This window comes from Leuciscus leuciscus (assembly GCF_965113295.1).
Source record: "Leuciscus leuciscus genome assembly, chromosome: 3".
NCBI lineage: Eukaryota > Metazoa > Chordata > Actinopteri > Cypriniformes > Leuciscidae > Leuciscus > Leuciscus leuciscus.
In genome coordinates this window covers 55,030,323-55,047,172 of record NC_138727.1, presented here as the reverse complement: position 1 = coordinate 55,047,172, position 16,850 = coordinate 55,030,323, and positions in this window count along the sequence as shown.

Sequence of the window (16,850 nt, the reverse complement as noted above, 5' to 3'; positions counted from 1 at the left end):
CCTGATCCTCTTTGTTTATGGTTTCCTTTGCAACAAATTATGTGTTTTGGTAAACACTGTTACAAAGACAACTAACATAGAAAACATAAAGAGTCAAACTGCCCAACTAATGGAAACACTTCAATAATAACATGGAAACATTTTCAATAAAACATCAATATCTAAAACTCTTAATTCTCAAAAAGAACTTCTGTAGATGAATGACAGAAATAAGGTCAAACTGTTTTGTAATAAGAGAGATTTCATGTATTTTCAGTTGATTTCATCTAAAGCTGTGTCCGGAAGTCAGTTGTAGTTCTTGTGTTTTTATTTTCTTCAGTGATTCTGCTTGTTATTTACATTTACATTTAGTCATTTAGCAGACGCCTTTCTCCAAAGCGACTTACAAATTAGGACAAAATTCAGCGAGTCATCATAAAGAGGCAAAAGCAACAACAACGCTAGAAGTGCTCAAAGTACGAAGTTCAGGTATTATTCAGAGTAGCATAAGCCTGATAAGTGATGTTACAAAAGGGGAAGGAAAACGAATTTCCAGATGTTACAAAGGGAAAGGAAAACAAATTTCCAAATGTTACAAAGGGAAAGGAAATTTTTTTTTTTTTTTTTTTTTTTTTTTTCTATAAGGTTGAGTGCTCACGGAAGAGATTGGTTTTCAGCTGTCTTTTGAATGTTGTCAGGGATTCTGCATTCCGGATGAGGGTGGGGAGAGCGTTCCACCAGCATGGAACTGTGAATGAGAATGTTCTGGAAAGTGATTTTGTGGCTTTCTGTGATGGAACCACGAGACGTCGCTCGTTGACCGATCGTAGGTGTCTGGTAGGGATGTAGACTCGTAGGAGTGAGTGAAAGTAGGAGGGAGCTGAGCCTGTGATAGTTCTGTAAGCAAGCGTCAGTGCCTTGAACTTGATGCGAGCAGCGAGAGGTAGCCAGTGCAGAGAGATGAACAGAGGAGTGACGTGGGCCCTCTTGGGCTCGTTGAAGACAAGACGAGCTGCAGCATTCTGGATCATCTGTAGTGGTTTGGTTGCACATGCTGGAAGTCCAGCCAGAAGAGCATTGCAGTAGTCAAGCCTAGAGATGACCAGGGCCTGGACGATGAGCTGTGTTGCATGCTCAGTTAGGAAAGGCCTGATTTTCCTGATGTTGTGCAGTGCAAACCTGCATGATCGAGCTGTCTTTGAGATGTGATCTGTGAAGGTCAGCTGGTCATCAAACATTACTCCAAGATTTCTGACCGATCTTGATGGGGTGATTAATGATGACTCTAGCTGGATGGTGAAGTCGTGCTGTAGAGACGGATTGGCAGGGAGGACGAGAAGCTCAGTCTTTGCCAGGTTGAGCTGCAGGTGATGTTCCTTCATCCATGTGGAGATGTCCGCCAGACAGCTTGAGACCCGTGCAGCTACTGTGGGATCATCTGGTTGAAAGGAGAGGAAGAGCTGCGTGTCATCAGCATAGCAGTGGTAGGAAAAACCGTGTGCCTGTATGATGTGTCCCAGTGATGTGGTGTAGATGGAGAAGAGGAGGGGACCAAGAACTGAACCCTGGGGAACCCCTGTGGTCAGCTGATGTGCTCTGGATACCTCACCTCTCCATGCGACCTTGAAGGACCTACCTGTGAGATAGGACTCAAACCAGTGGAGTGAAGTTCCTGTGATGCCCAGTGATGAGAGGGTGGACATAAGGATCTGATGATTCACCGTGTCGAAGGCGGCAGACAGATCCAGGAGAATGAGGACTGAAGATTTGGAAGCAGCTTTTGCGATCCGTAGGGCTTCTGTGACTGACAGTAATGCAGTCTCTGTTGAATGTCCTTTCTTGAAGCCAGATTGGTTTACATCCAGCTGGTTGTTATCATCAGGTGTCTTCAATAATCGAACAATCATCACTCAATTAATCACTTAATTATCTCATTAACTTTAACACTGCTTCAGTGCTACTTTTAACACCCTGCTGGTGGTTCCCATATAAACGCTGAGCGGTGTTAATTTAACACCGGGGAATTTACTGTGCAGGTTTACTTATGGTTATGTCTCTAATACTAATTAAAATATATAAAAATATAAATCACTGATATGAATAGTAATGAAGTGCTCTGATATTGATCTCAATAAATAAAAGCATCTATCTTCTCCTACATGGGCATTATAAAATTCAGTTATTGATCTCATTTTGTCTTATAAATAACGTGTGCTGTACAAATACAAAAAGGCCTGTGATTTTACTTTGATCCGATGAGTGTGAGTTCAATTTAATAGAAGTAACTTTAACAATTTAGTCTCACAATTCAACTATGCATTGCTAAAAATGTTTTTGAATAACATGAGAGTATATAACAGTATTTGCATGTTTTGTGAACAATTATGATTCAAAGATGTTACAGGTGTGTGTGTTGTTTATTAATGGACACTGAAACTGCTTATTTAAATGTGTGTATTTAGGGATAATCTCTATTGAATTACATTTGGGTTAATAATAAAAGCTTCTGCTTTAATGTCTAAATAAATATCTAATAAAAATAATACAAAGTCTCATCACATGTTCCTTTTTAAATGAAGTGTACATTTATTAATCAGGGATGGAATCTAGACCACTGTTTCCCAACCTCGGGCCCGGTAAAGATTAACGAGGCATCGTCAAACTCACTCTAGTTTAAGAATTAAGAATGAAATGGTTACCATATTGATGATAAGCCACAAAACAATTCCCGACAGTATTACTAATATTTAATATTATTCATAGTTGGTATTATTAATATTTTTATCATCATTAAAAGAGTACTTTATTATTAGATAAAAACTCACTGTAAATTGTATTTATTTATTTTACTGATAAGCAAAGTTAGCATAAGTCTCACAGAGGCACAGCATGCAGTGTAGGTTTCATTTTGTGAAAACATGGCGGTTTTACAACCTTTACAACCAAGTGCTGAAGGAAATTATATGGATTAAAATTATGAATTAATTATATGAATGTGTTCAATGGAGCTCAAATAAACCTTCATACAGAAGCAGACTGAGTGTTTAATACAGTGACGTTAAAACAGAGTTCGGTTATGAGAGAGACTACTTACATTGTCCTGTCAACACGTTGATCTCAGTGATCTCTCCATTTGGCCACAATGTGAGTCACCCCAGTGTAAGAACTGATTTTCCTGCTAAGACAAAACTCACCCTGCAATAAAGCCATAAAACGCACCCTGGACAGAAGATAGCAAAGACAGAGCACAGGACATTGTCTTGTCCAAACTTTTCTGTTTCCTTATTTCTGCATCCCCCTCTCCCTCCACCCTTCCTCTCCCCCTGAGTCAAGTCACCAAAAGTTCACTAACAATGTCTATATATCACATTTGATGTATCTTGTGAATCTATTGTTTTTCCTTTTCATGTTTGGTATCATTTTAAATATCTCGGTGCGATTGGTAAAATGGTCTTAATTTCATTGCAGTCATTGGTTTAATGAGAAACACTGAAAACTTAGGAGACCTGTTCTCCTCTTTGGGTGATGTCCCTTGAAGACATCTCCCCTCTCCCCCAAAACCAGGTGTTACCCCCTGGGGTACATGAATTGACCCAAAAATATTGGTACAACCCTTTTGTTCTGGTCTGAGTTTTTAAGGGTAGGTGACAGAGCAGACAGGGGGAATCTGTAACCATGAACATCCCCCATACAGTGCTGTTTCAGTGTTTGCCCGTTGGAAAACACTCACACTCCCCTGTGTGTCTCTGTCAGGAATGCATTGCTTACTTTTAGAGTCATCTTTGAGTAACTGATGTTATGTATTTAATATTTCTAAAGTGGCTTTTAATCATTTACTTGTGTAATTGGAATGATACATTTTACCTGACAAATAAATGTTACATCCATTTATTCTGAAGTTTTCTGAAATCATTATTTGAGTAGATTATGAGGAGGCTGGTGCTACCGCAGCTCTGTGTCCAGGATAGATCAAATTAAAGGCGCATATGAATGGAGCAGTAAGCACGTCATCTGAAGACCTTTTGATTTCTGTCTATCACTGACTTGGCAAGTTGTACGGAAGTGTCTAAATAAACTACACTTTTTTGTATGAGTGAGCAGTAGGCAACCGACTTAAGAGGTATTAGCAAACCCTGCACCCTCTGACCAAGATCAGACTGGCAAGGCTGTGTCCGTGAGATCCATGTAAACCCGGGGCGTGTGACTCTGTGCGGCATCGGGTTCCTTAACCCTCTGGGGACCAAAAACGCGCCCGCGCGTTTTGCTCGTTTTTTTTTTTTAGCAATGAAAAATAAACACAAAATGCTCTGTTAATTTTGATCTTTCATTTTCGTGTAATACATCAATCGATCCTGTTCAGTTTCTATTTTTTTTCTGTATACTCACAATACAAATAAAGTGTTTTGCTTTTTGACAAATAAAGAAAAACTAACATGATGCTATTTCTGCCTTCTCTCTGTCAGTAAACTCCCATTTGAAACGCGTTCGAAAATTATCTATAACTCCGCGAAAATTCAGTCAAACAGGCAAACAGACCCACGGGCATAAAGCTTGAGGTCGCAGCTTTTAAATGAAGTAATTTATATAAAAAACAAATATTATCAGCTTCTGTAATCTGTATAAAAAGAGAGCGACTCCAGTCGAGCTCATTACGAGCCATTCAAAAGTAATGTGACCACTCCCCGGAGAGCGCGTGCTATTCAAACGCAAATTCTGAGAACCATTTCAGTCTGTGAAACGCCCCCACATCAGCTGTAAACAAAGAGGCATAATATAGCCTACCTTATGGAGAAAATTTTCCGTGCTGATATGAGGAGCAGATCCCGCTGAGGAGTGAGGTAGGCTAAGTTATCCTTTCTCAAGTGTTAATGTGGAATAACGTTATGGAATAACGTTGTAGGCTTATGTAAACAAAAAGATGAATCGCGTTTCTATAATATGAATCGCGTTTTCTGTGAGATGAATGAAGGGTACATATTTGTAAAGAGTGTTTAGCCTAAATATGAATCGCGCGTCTGTGTGTGAAAGAATAAACTGCTTTTACAGTTACAGTTACTGCGTTACAGTCAGGCGAAGTATGAAAGACAACATTTTGTTGACTAGATTTGGGTACAGTTTTTACTGTAGAATATACTGTCACATCAAATAAGCTTTTCTGCTCATATATATAAAATACTATTTTGTCAAAAATAAAGTCATAGACTAAGATGTTCCAATGTTGGCTATATTCAAACTAATGAATACATATGATAAAATGTAGGCCTATAATCTTTTTTTTTTTTTTTTTACAAAGAAAGAGTACTTTTTTGCAGAAATATTGCTGAAATTGTAATTATTGTTGTAATTGTAACCTTTTTAATAAAATAGCAAAACATATTTACAAGATAGATGTAAGCAAAATCTTAAATGGTCAATATAAGTCTTCTTCAAAATATATATTTTGTCCTTGCATTGTGGCTCAGTCAGTGTCACACCTGAATGAATGGCTAATTATGCAGAGTCATTATGCAGAGTGGGTGGGACTAAGGTGTAAACTACTCCTCCCCCTCGCATATTGGCTTTCCAAGCAAAACCTGTTTTACACCATTTAAATCAATGTATTTTTTTTTGTGAACGATAAAGCAAGACTATTTTCACATAATTTTGAAGCTAGAACTGAAAGGGACAACATCCATTAGTCAAAAGTCTTGTGGGCACATATTTTGTATGAGTTTTGTGGTCTTATTTCAGCAACTTTCATTTTTATTTTTTTAAATAACCACGCATAAACATTATTCTCTTAAAAATACAAACATCGACATACATGTTGCTCGCATATTATGGTAGGCCTGTTTGTGCTATATAGAGTGAATTTACACCTTTGCCATTAACATGTTTATAAATAACTGAAAAAAGCACAAATGTCAGAGCATGTCAGAACATCTCAAGGGCCCCAAAAACAGCTTGGTCCCCAGAGGGTTAATGAACGAATAATTGAAAGTATGGGATACTCAGAATAATCAAAGATCTAAATTAATTCATAGTCAATATTTATGACTATTTTCTAATAAGAAACACAATCTAAATTTGATTATCATTTGAAATTGGAGTCAGATTAAGCGCAGAGTTAAAGTAATATTGAAACTAAATTCCAATAAATTAAGTGAACTTTAGCAAATTATGATCATGTCAAAACATAACCAACACCACCTGATACATTTTTCTCTTTGTTCATCTGAGAGTTATAACTTAGATACAACAGCCCAAAAAAATCTAAAATTAATGATTCAAGGGTCAAGAGCCCAACTAAAGCCAACACTGATCCCCATAACGGTGTCTTAAAAAAATCAGGTGTCTTCAATAATGGTCAATCATCACTCAATGAATCACTTAATTAGCTCATTAACTTTAACACTCTTGAGTGTTAATTTAACACTCATATTTGAACACTTTAACACTCTTGAGTCTGGAGCCATACACTGGAGTTTTTGCTGTGTACAGCCTCAAGAGACAGCCTCTGCTAAGCCTTTTTTTTTTTTTTTTTTTTTTTTTTTTTAAGTTGTTGTTTAAATGTTTTAATGATACCATAATTATTTACGGTACATTTGAACTTATCACTATATTTGAGTAGCCTTGAAATAAGTAGCCTTGAAATAAAGGAAATAAAAGTTTTGTACAAAAGGGCAGAGGTGGGAGTAAGTCACTAAATTCAAGTCTCAAGTCAAGTCCAAGTCTTAACATTGCAAGTCAAAGTCAAGCCAAGTCATTCTGTTGTAAGGGTCAAGTCAAATCAAGTCAAGTCAAGTCATACTCTTTGTCAAGTCAAGTCAAGTCGCAACTCAGGGCGCTTTCACACTGGCAGTTTAGTGCGGACCGGGGCACGGTTCGCATGAAAAATCGCTAATGTGAACGCTGTCATCGGACCCGGGTGCGCACTACACAGCAAAATCCCCAGTGTTAAATTAACACTCATCAGTGTTTATATGTGTCCACACTACAGGGTGTTAAAAATTAACACTGAAGCAGTGTTGAAGTTAATGAGTTAATTAAGTTAACACTGAAGCAGTGTTGAAGTTAATGCGATAATTAAGTGATTAATTAAGTGATGATTGGCCATTAGTGGTGACACCTGATGTTAATAAAAAGAATCATTGACGGAAAGAGAAAAAACAATAACAGAAAAAAGAGAAACACAAGAACTACTGACTTCGAGTCATTACACATTGTTGCACTTATTATTACCAGTTTGACTTTATTTCTGTCATACATCGACAAAAGTTCTTGAGATTCAACAGAAGTTTAGACGGTAATGTTTTATGGAAGTTTTCTTTTCAAGTTACCATTTTGGTGGTCAGTGTTTGCTTTAGTTGGGCTCTTGACACTTTACATGTTTTAATATATGTTTTTCTCTGGTTGCTACAACTCTGTGTTTATAAAGCACATTTGTTACTGCAAGAGAAAACATGACCTGCTCACAATATGTTTTGATGATAAAAACATTATCATGTAGTGTCCTGATTCACTGATGTCATTCAGAGTCTAAATCTTTGACTATATTCTTGATGTCTTGTTTTAGTATTGGTGATTGTAGCTCTGAGATTCTATAGTTTGAAATCCAACAGCAATATCAAAAATTTTGAAAATACTTTGAGCAAAGAAGTTATTGTGTTGAAACACACAGACATCAAGAATCAGCATATGAATCTCAACAATGGGGACAATAAACAAACTAGTGACGAACAGATCAACTCTGAACATCACAAAACAAGCTACTAAAGTCAGAACAAAACAATAGCAAAATAAAAGCCAACAGAAAAAACAATGAAAATTAAAGGACAATTCAGCTGCATAATTTATTCATGCTGCAATGCATGATGTCAGCCATTGATGCGTTCTGATTGGTGGCTCCCATCATGCACTGCAACATGAAGCATTTGTTTGATTGTCACCATTGTTGAGATTCATATGTAGATTCTTGATGTCTGTGTGTGATTTCAAATCCTTCAGATCTTTAAAACATTGCTAGAAGTAACTACTGTAGTGAAAAATTAATAAAAACATGTGAATAATCAGTTTATAATGCTGGGTGACATCATTGAATCAAGTCACTAGTAATTTCATCATTGAAACATAACCAGGGCTGCATTTCCAAAAGCATCTTAAACTTAACTTGATTGCAGACCAACTGCAACATATGGTCTATACGATCAAATTAGGCTTGCAATGTTTTCAGGAAACACAGCCCAAATCATAGTTTCTCTTGCTACAACACATATGCTCTATAAGCACAGAGTTGGAGCAGCCAGAGAAATATTAATGTTAAAAAGTAAAGGGTCAAGAGCCCAACTAAAGCAACCACTGGTCACCATAATGGTGACATGAAACGAAACATTCCATAAAACATTACCATCTAAACTTCTGTTAAATCTAAATAAGAAGGTGTGTAGATGTATGACAGAAATAAAGTCAAACTGGTAAAATAATAAGTGCAATAATGGCACGAAGTCAGTAGTTCTTGTGTTTCTCTTTTTTCTGTTCTTGTTTCTCTTTCCTTCAGTGAGTCTGCTTGTTATCATCAGGTGTCACCACTAATGACCAATCATCACTTAATTAATCACTTAATTATCTCATTAACTTCAACACTGCTTCAGTGTTAACTTAATTAACTCATTAACTTCAACACTGCTTCAGTGTTAATTTTTAACACCCTGTAGTGTGGACACATATAAACACTGAGGAGTGTTAATTTAACACTGGGGATTTTGCTGTGTACTGAAAGAATGAATGAGGTGTTTAAACACCACTTCCTCTTTAAAAAGGGGGAGGAGCAGGGGAACTTGTATACAACCCATGTTTTGTTTTAAGTTGATGTTTGTTCTGTTCAAATTGTTTACTTTAAACGTTGTTAATTATTTTTTATTTCTTCATATCCTTGTAACTTTGGACATATTTTTCTTTGGAATTGATCATACACGTAAGGATGTGTGAATGTTATGACCCCCTGTAAAGGGTATTGTTTCTGTGTGGAAGTAATTGTTGTAAATGGGGATCTGAAGAACATTCAAAATAAAAAAGAAGTAACAAAAAAAAAAAAAAGGGGGAGGAGACCGAAAGAAACTCTGGGTTTACCGAAGAAAACCTGCTCCCGACCAGGTTAGGTTCACAGAGTAAGTTACCATGGTAACTGACTCTGAGTATAAGTTACCTCTCTTTCAGAAACAGGCTTGACTTACTCTGCTTCCTCAGGTTTGACATACCTCCCATTCTGAAACAGAAAACTCAGAGTTTCCCTCATTTCAGGGTTAACATACTCAGAGTTTTCACTTAACCTCCTTTCTGAAACGGCTGGGATGTCTATTTCCCAGCATGCTTTTTTTTTGTGCAAGATTAATGTTAAGTGGGAGATTGAGTATTGATTAATGTTTTGTTATGCTAATTTAGAAGAATTTCTGTTAATGTTGGTTTTAGGATAGTTACCATCATGGTGACAAGTGGTGCATGCGGCTTGATTTGAGAGCAAATAAAATCTTTATATTGTTGCCCTCATGCAGCAAGTGCTCTATAACACACTATAGTTAGCATGATAACATAGTAGTATGTTAGCAAATTAGCTTGTTAAAACTAGGCCTATATGTTAATACTAATAAAAGTGTTCACATTGAGATTACATGAAGGTTTTAAGTTAAATGTATGAAATAGTGTAATCTGATTTTAATTGTTCTTAACTTGAAATGTTTAAGTACAAACTTAAAATCTGCAAGTTCTGCTTACTTAAACTTTGAATTTCAAAACTCAAAAAAATTGAGGCAATCGATTGCCTTACATTTTTTGAGTTCTGCTAACTTATTCGGGTTTGCAACAGCAGTCAGATCTGACCATTATCACTCAGTTTAATTGATATTTTCTTTGCAAAAACATGATCATGATAATGATACACGTCTTTGTAAACTAAAACAAATTTTCTTCTAATGGCATAAAATCTTAACTGATCAAAACCATCAGTAACAACTGTCTGGCTAAGGCCATCAAATAAATATTGAGATAGACCATCTATTTTAATGCAATTTTGTATAAATTTTCAAGATTAAACTGTATTTTTCTATGTCTATTTCCCTTAGGCTACACTGTTAGCCCTTGCTGTAAAAAAAGGCGTAATTCAGACAGTATCATACCATTTTCCATTAAAACAGTAATATACCGTAGAAAACAAAACTAGCCTACAGGTTTATACTGTAAATGAACAGCGCTCAAAATCGACACTCAGAGGCTGTTTTCCCAATCACACCCTATACCCTCATTCACTATTCCCTACATTAGTTCACTAATATAGTCCACTTGACAGAGTGAATGAAAAGAAGTGAGTGAATTGAGACACTAATGAACACCTGATAAGCAGAATCACTGAAGGACAGAGAAACAAGAACAGAAAAAAGAGAAACACAAGAACTACAACTGACTTCCAGCAACACTGAGTGTGAAACCAGTTTACAAACCAGTTTAACATTATTTCTTTCATACATGTACAAAAGTTCTTGTTGAGAATTAACAAAGATTTAGTTTATAATAAAGTTTGTTGTCACCATAATGGAGATCAGTATTTGCTTTAGTTGGTCTTGTCTCTTGACTTCTTACTTTTCATCTCTCTCTGGCTGCTGTAACAGTGAGTTTATAAAACACATTTGTTATGGCAAGAAAAAGTCAAGAGGAAGATGATCATGTGTTTTTGTTTCTTTTGTGATGATGTCACAGTCATCTTGGATTATCTGATTTTCAGATTTTTCCTGTATATATTCATTGAAATTATGGATATGTCATATTTAGCATAAATCTGTGTATCTACAAAATGAAATCAAAATTTCTGTAATCATGTCTTCTGAAAAATAACAATCATATAGTGCATTCAATTTTATTTTACTCCTGCTTGGCTCAGACACACACAGACATCAACAATCAGCACATGAATCTCAACAATGGTGAAAAGTTTCATGTCACAATGCATGCTGGGTTCCAGGATAATATAAAACTCCCAGCATGCACTGCTGCATGAATAAAAAAATAATAATAATATTGCCACCATTGTTGAGATTAATGTGCTAAATTGTGATATCTCTGTGTTTCTAAAACATAGTGTAGCTTTATTTTTGGTTTATGCATGATGTGTTAAAAAAAATTAGTCATAGCAATTTATTGCTGTAGTGTCACAGTAGAGTTAATGTAACACTTTTGATCGAGGATAAAACTCTGAATGAACAAGAATTAATCCCTTAGTGAATGAACAGGCAATATGATGAATTTGTCACCATAAGCATTACAACCGCAATCATTCATAAACTGTGTGTGCACAAGTGTGACTTGCAAAAACACAGTAGCACAGTAGCAAAAGAAAAAAGAATGTTTTAGCATCTGCATCCCTACTAAAGCAAGCACTGATCTCTATAATGGTAACTTCAAACAAACATTTTCAATTAAACATCTTAATAACAACTTCTGTAGATGTATGACAGAAATAAAGTCATACTGGTTAATAATAAGTGTAATAATGTGTAATGGCTGGAAGTCAGTTGTAGTTCTTGTGTTTCTCTATTTTCTGTTCTAACATCAGGTGTTCATCACTAATGCTCAACAATCACTTACATATTCTCTTAATTATCTCACTGCAACACTGTCTCAATGTTACTTTTTACTCTTTGTAGTGTGGATTTTCCTGTGGGGTTGAAAGGGTTAACAGTGTAAGATAAAAAGACACACCCACAAAATGTATTTTAACAGTAATAAACTGTAAGTTATAAAACTGTTTTATACTGGCAACACTGTTGCCAGTAGTTTACTGTAAAATCTTGTTTTTTGGGTCACCGTTGTGCAGAAGAGTAGAGCCTGTGCTTCAGTCCAGGAGAAGATCTATAAATATTGATGATTTGCTGCATGTTGCTTTATTTAACAGGCGGTGACTGTGTAGTTGCTGATCCAGTGGAAATCTCTTTATGTTCAATAGTTTTTTATTGGTCTCAAATGAAAGAAGTTCACAGTAATACTTTGCTCACATTATTAATGCATTATAAATTTTAGTTAATACATTTAAATGACAGTTGGTCAATTTAAGGCAGTCGGTTTCTGCAAGTGTAATTAGTTAACTTGAATTAGAATTTAGTGCATTTTTACAGAAACAAACTAGATTACAGTAAAGAACTGTACAATTAACAGTATTTTACTGGCAACAGTGTTGCCAGTATTCAACTGTAAAAAAAACCGGTAAGGTCTAACAGTGTATGGTCACACATCAACTGGTTTAAATTCCACATATCAAATCTAATTGAGACCTATTCATCAATGCAACTGGTCTTTGGACAAAATGTTTATTATGTCCAGTCGTTAGTGTTGTTGCAAACCAGGAGGGCCCCCTAGTTTCCAACAAATGACTAATGACAATAAAAAATGATCGAAACAGTTAAATAAAAAATGCAGGCATTTCTATTGGTCAACTATATAATTCCCAGTCAGACCTGCATTATTGAGTGTGACCTAGCCTGTACATCAAATGCACAGAGGATGATTACAAAAGTTAAACCAGAGAATTTAAATATCTGTTTCTATACATTTCATTCTCTAATTGAACGTATTAAAACCTTAGGTTTCATTAATGATTTGCACTTAAAACAACTAATGTAGACAATTTTATAATTATGAAATTGTGTATTTCCATGTTTAATAATGTGATGTACTCTATTTATACATACCGCTAGTAAATATACTAGTTATGGTGACGTTCTGCTACCCTTCCTTAATTTATCCAGACCAAGTCTAAATTCCAATACCAGATCACGGTGGTAGTGAAGAATTTGGTGATCAAATGAGACCGGCTCACTAAATATATGATTCTGAAAAAGAGACCTTATTTACCACTCGCACCTTTGACTTTAGAGTTTCACACTTTTGAGTCCATCATGTTTTGTTATTTTGTGTTCTTGTGTTTATTCGATAACTTTTTTCTCATCGTGCAATAACCACAAATACATCAGTGTTCAATTATTGCATGGTCATTCAGAGGTTGTTTAGGTATCTCACACGCATTGGAGCGTTATCAGTGAAATGATTCCTTCAACGATGGAGTTCTGACCTGCCCAGCAAACCAAACCTTCTGCTTGAAGGTGACCGAGGACTTCTCAAAGGGTCAGTTAAACATCCTAGGGAGGAAGCAGATGTTTCCGCAAAGCATTATAGTGACACTTTCCACTGACACTTTCTGATCATGCTGACCAACGCAAACAGACTTGATACAAAGAGTCATTCTACATACTGAATACCACCGCAACCAAGTGCAGGTGGAAGCAAACCCGGCCAAGAGGGTCATGTGACACCCTATCAAGCTGCTGAGGCATCCACTATTCTGCCATGCTTTCATTTTAGTGATCAACCTGTCTTAATGCTGTTATTTCAGGTGACGACTTGATTCCTGCACCCATCGACTAACGCTGCAAACTACAGGGGTCAGCCTTATGAACACTCAGAAAATAACACTGAAAATGTGGAAACGGGAAAATATCCAAAAATGTCCCATTAGGCCTGATCTAAATCTGTCCCAATGGGCCAGGGGCCGTCTGTAAGAACTGATTTTCCTGCTAAGACAAAACTCACCCTGCAATAAAGCAACAAAACGCACCCTGGAAAGAAGATAGCAAAGACAGAGCACAGGACATTGTCTTGTCCAAACTTTTCTCTTTCCTTATCTCTGCATCCCCCTCTCCCTCCACCCTTCCTCTCCCCCTGAGTCAAGTCACCAAAAGTTCACTAAAGCCCTATTCGGACGGGACTAGTTTTCCAAACGACGTTTGAGTTACAATTCTTATCAACCTATGTCTGTGATTTCATGTACGGATTCGGACTGGACTAACATCTCGGTGTTTATTACAGAGGTAGGAGTGTCTGTGTTTTACATGTGGGCATTGCAGAAGATCACGTGTTCAGTTAAAATTAAACACTTTGAAATATAAAGTAAAACGTCCTAATGTATTTAGTGTTTTGTAAACATTATATAAAAATAGTATAAAAAAAAACTAAACATACATTTATCATCATGATTTTATAGAACTGGGTTCTTATAATAAACCCACTGGAATAAAAAGTTTTAACTTATATAATTTACACGTTATGTAATTAAGTGCAGAAATGAAAGTAATCTTACCTGAAACTGATATTACAGTAGCCAGTCTTAACAGTTTACGTGATTTGGCTCTTCTTGTTGATTTCATTTTTTTATTTCTTCGCAGTGTACCGAACACATCTACATCCATTATCGGTGCACAAAAAGCAGAAACTTGAATAGCGAGAGATTGTACGGTAGTTCACGTTGACCAAAACACAAAAGCGTTTTGGAAAAAAAACATTTTCGGCAATCACAGACATTCGCAATCGGACGGGATTAGATTTCTCTGAGGACCGCCGAGTTTGACGAAAAACAGTAGGTAATTTGCTCTGGAATTTTTACAGAGGTCGTGTGAGAAAAAGACAGACATGGCAGATTCGGACAGGATTAAAATCTCAAAGTACGTCTGTGAAACAGACATTTCTCTAACGTCCCCCAAGTCCCGTCCGAATAGGGCTACTAAGAATGTCTACACAGCAAAAACTCCAGTGTTAAATGAACTCTCCTGGGAGTTTATATGGCTCCGGACTCAAGAGTGTTAAAGTGTTAAAATACGAGTGTTAAATTAACACTCAAGAGTGTTAAAGTTAATGAGATAATTAAGTGATTCATTGAGTGATGATTGAGCATTATTGAAGACACCTGATGTTAACAAGCAGAATCACTGAAGGAGAAAAAGCACAATTTTAAGTCACCATTATGGAGATCCGTGTTTGCTTTAGTTGGGCTTGTGACCCTTACATGTTTAACTTTAGTTTTTATTTGGTTGTTATATCTGAGTTATAACTATAACAGATGAACAAAGAGAAAAGTTGATCAGGTGGTGTTGGTTATGTTTTGACATCATCATCATTTGAATCGCTAAACTCATTTAGAGTCTAATCTCTGGCTTAAATGTATATTGGTCATTACAGCATCACTGTGATTCTACAGCACAAAATCCAAAATTTTCTAAATAATCCAACGGATGTTTTAAAAGTTGTTCTGATGAAGATAAAAATCTTTCTTTTAGCCACACACAGACATCAAGAATCAGTGTATGAATCTCAACAATGGTGACAAACAGAATATTCAATTAGGAAAAGGAAATTACTAAAACACATCAGATCATAATTTATTCATACCGCAATGCATGATGGGAGCCATAAATTAGTTTTGATTGGTGGTACCCAGATTGCACTGCAACATTCTTTATTATTGTCACCATTGTTGAGAATCACAGGCTGATTATTGATGTCAGTGTGTCTTAATAAATTCATTTTCAAAGTCATTTGATCAGAACAACTTTTGAGGAATATTTTGGATTATATTGAAAATGCAGAAAATTGTTTGATATAGAATCACAGGCTGCTGTAATCAACAACGTAGACATAACTCTCGAAATGAGATTTGTGATTCAGGTCAATTTATGATTATGTCAAAACATAACCTGATCACCTTTTCTCTTTGTTCATCTGGCAGTTATAACTCAGATACAACTGCCAAACAAAATCTAAAGTTAATGATTAAAGGGTCAAGAGCCCAACTAAAGCGGACACTGATCACCATAACGGTGTCATACTTTTTTTTTTGATTTTCTCCTTTGGTGATTCTGCTTGTTAACATCAGGTGTCTTCAATAATGATCAATCATCACTCAATGAATCACTTAATTAGCTCATTAACTTGAACACTCTTGAGTGTTAATTTAACACTCATATTTTAACACTTTAACACTCTTGAGTCTGGAGCCATATAAACTCCCAGGAGAGTTCATTTAACACTGGAGTTTTTGCTGTGTATATATCACATATGATGTATCTTGTGAATCTATTGTTTTTCCTTTTCATGTTTGGTATCATTTTAAATGTGTCGGTACGATTGGTAAAATGGTTTTAATTTCATTGCAGTCATTGGTTTAATGAGAAAGATTGAAAACTTAGGAGAATCCTGTTCTCCTCTTTGGGTGATGTCTCTTCAAGATATCTCCCCTCTCCCCCGAAACCAGGTTTTATCCCCTGGGGTACATGAATTGACCCCAAAAAATGCAAAAAAATATTGGTATAACCCTTTTGTTCTGGTCTGGGTATTTAAGGGTAGGTGACAGAGCAGACAGGGGGAATCTGTAACCAGGAACATCCCCCATACAGTGCTGTTTCAGTGTTTTCCCGTTGGAAAACACTCACACACCACTGTGTGTCTCTGTCAGAAATGCATTGCTTACTTTTAGAGTCATCTTTGAGTAACTGATGTTATGTATTTATTATTTCTGAATTGGCTTTTAATCATTTACTTGTGTAATTGGCATGATACATTTTTACCTGACAAATAAATGTTACATCTTGATTTATTCTGAAGTATTCTGAAATCATTATTTTAGTAGATTATGAGGAGGCTGGTGCTACCGCAGCTCTGTGTCCAGGATGGGTCAAACTAAAGGCGCATATGAACGGAGCAGTAGGCACGTCATCTGAAGACCTTTTGATTTCTGTCTATCACTGACTTGGCAAGTTGTAAGGAAGTGGCTAAATAAACTACACTTTTTTGTACGAGCGAGAAGTAGGCAACCGACTTAAAGGGTTAGTTCACCCAAAAATGAAAATTCTGTCAGTAATTACTCACCCTCATGTTGTTCCAACCGCGTAAGACCTTCGTTCATCTTCGGAACACAAATTAAGATATTTTTGATGAAATCTGAGAAAAATATCTTAATTTGCGTTCCGAAGATGAACGAAGGTCTTACGCGGTTGGAACAACATGAGGGTGAGTAATTA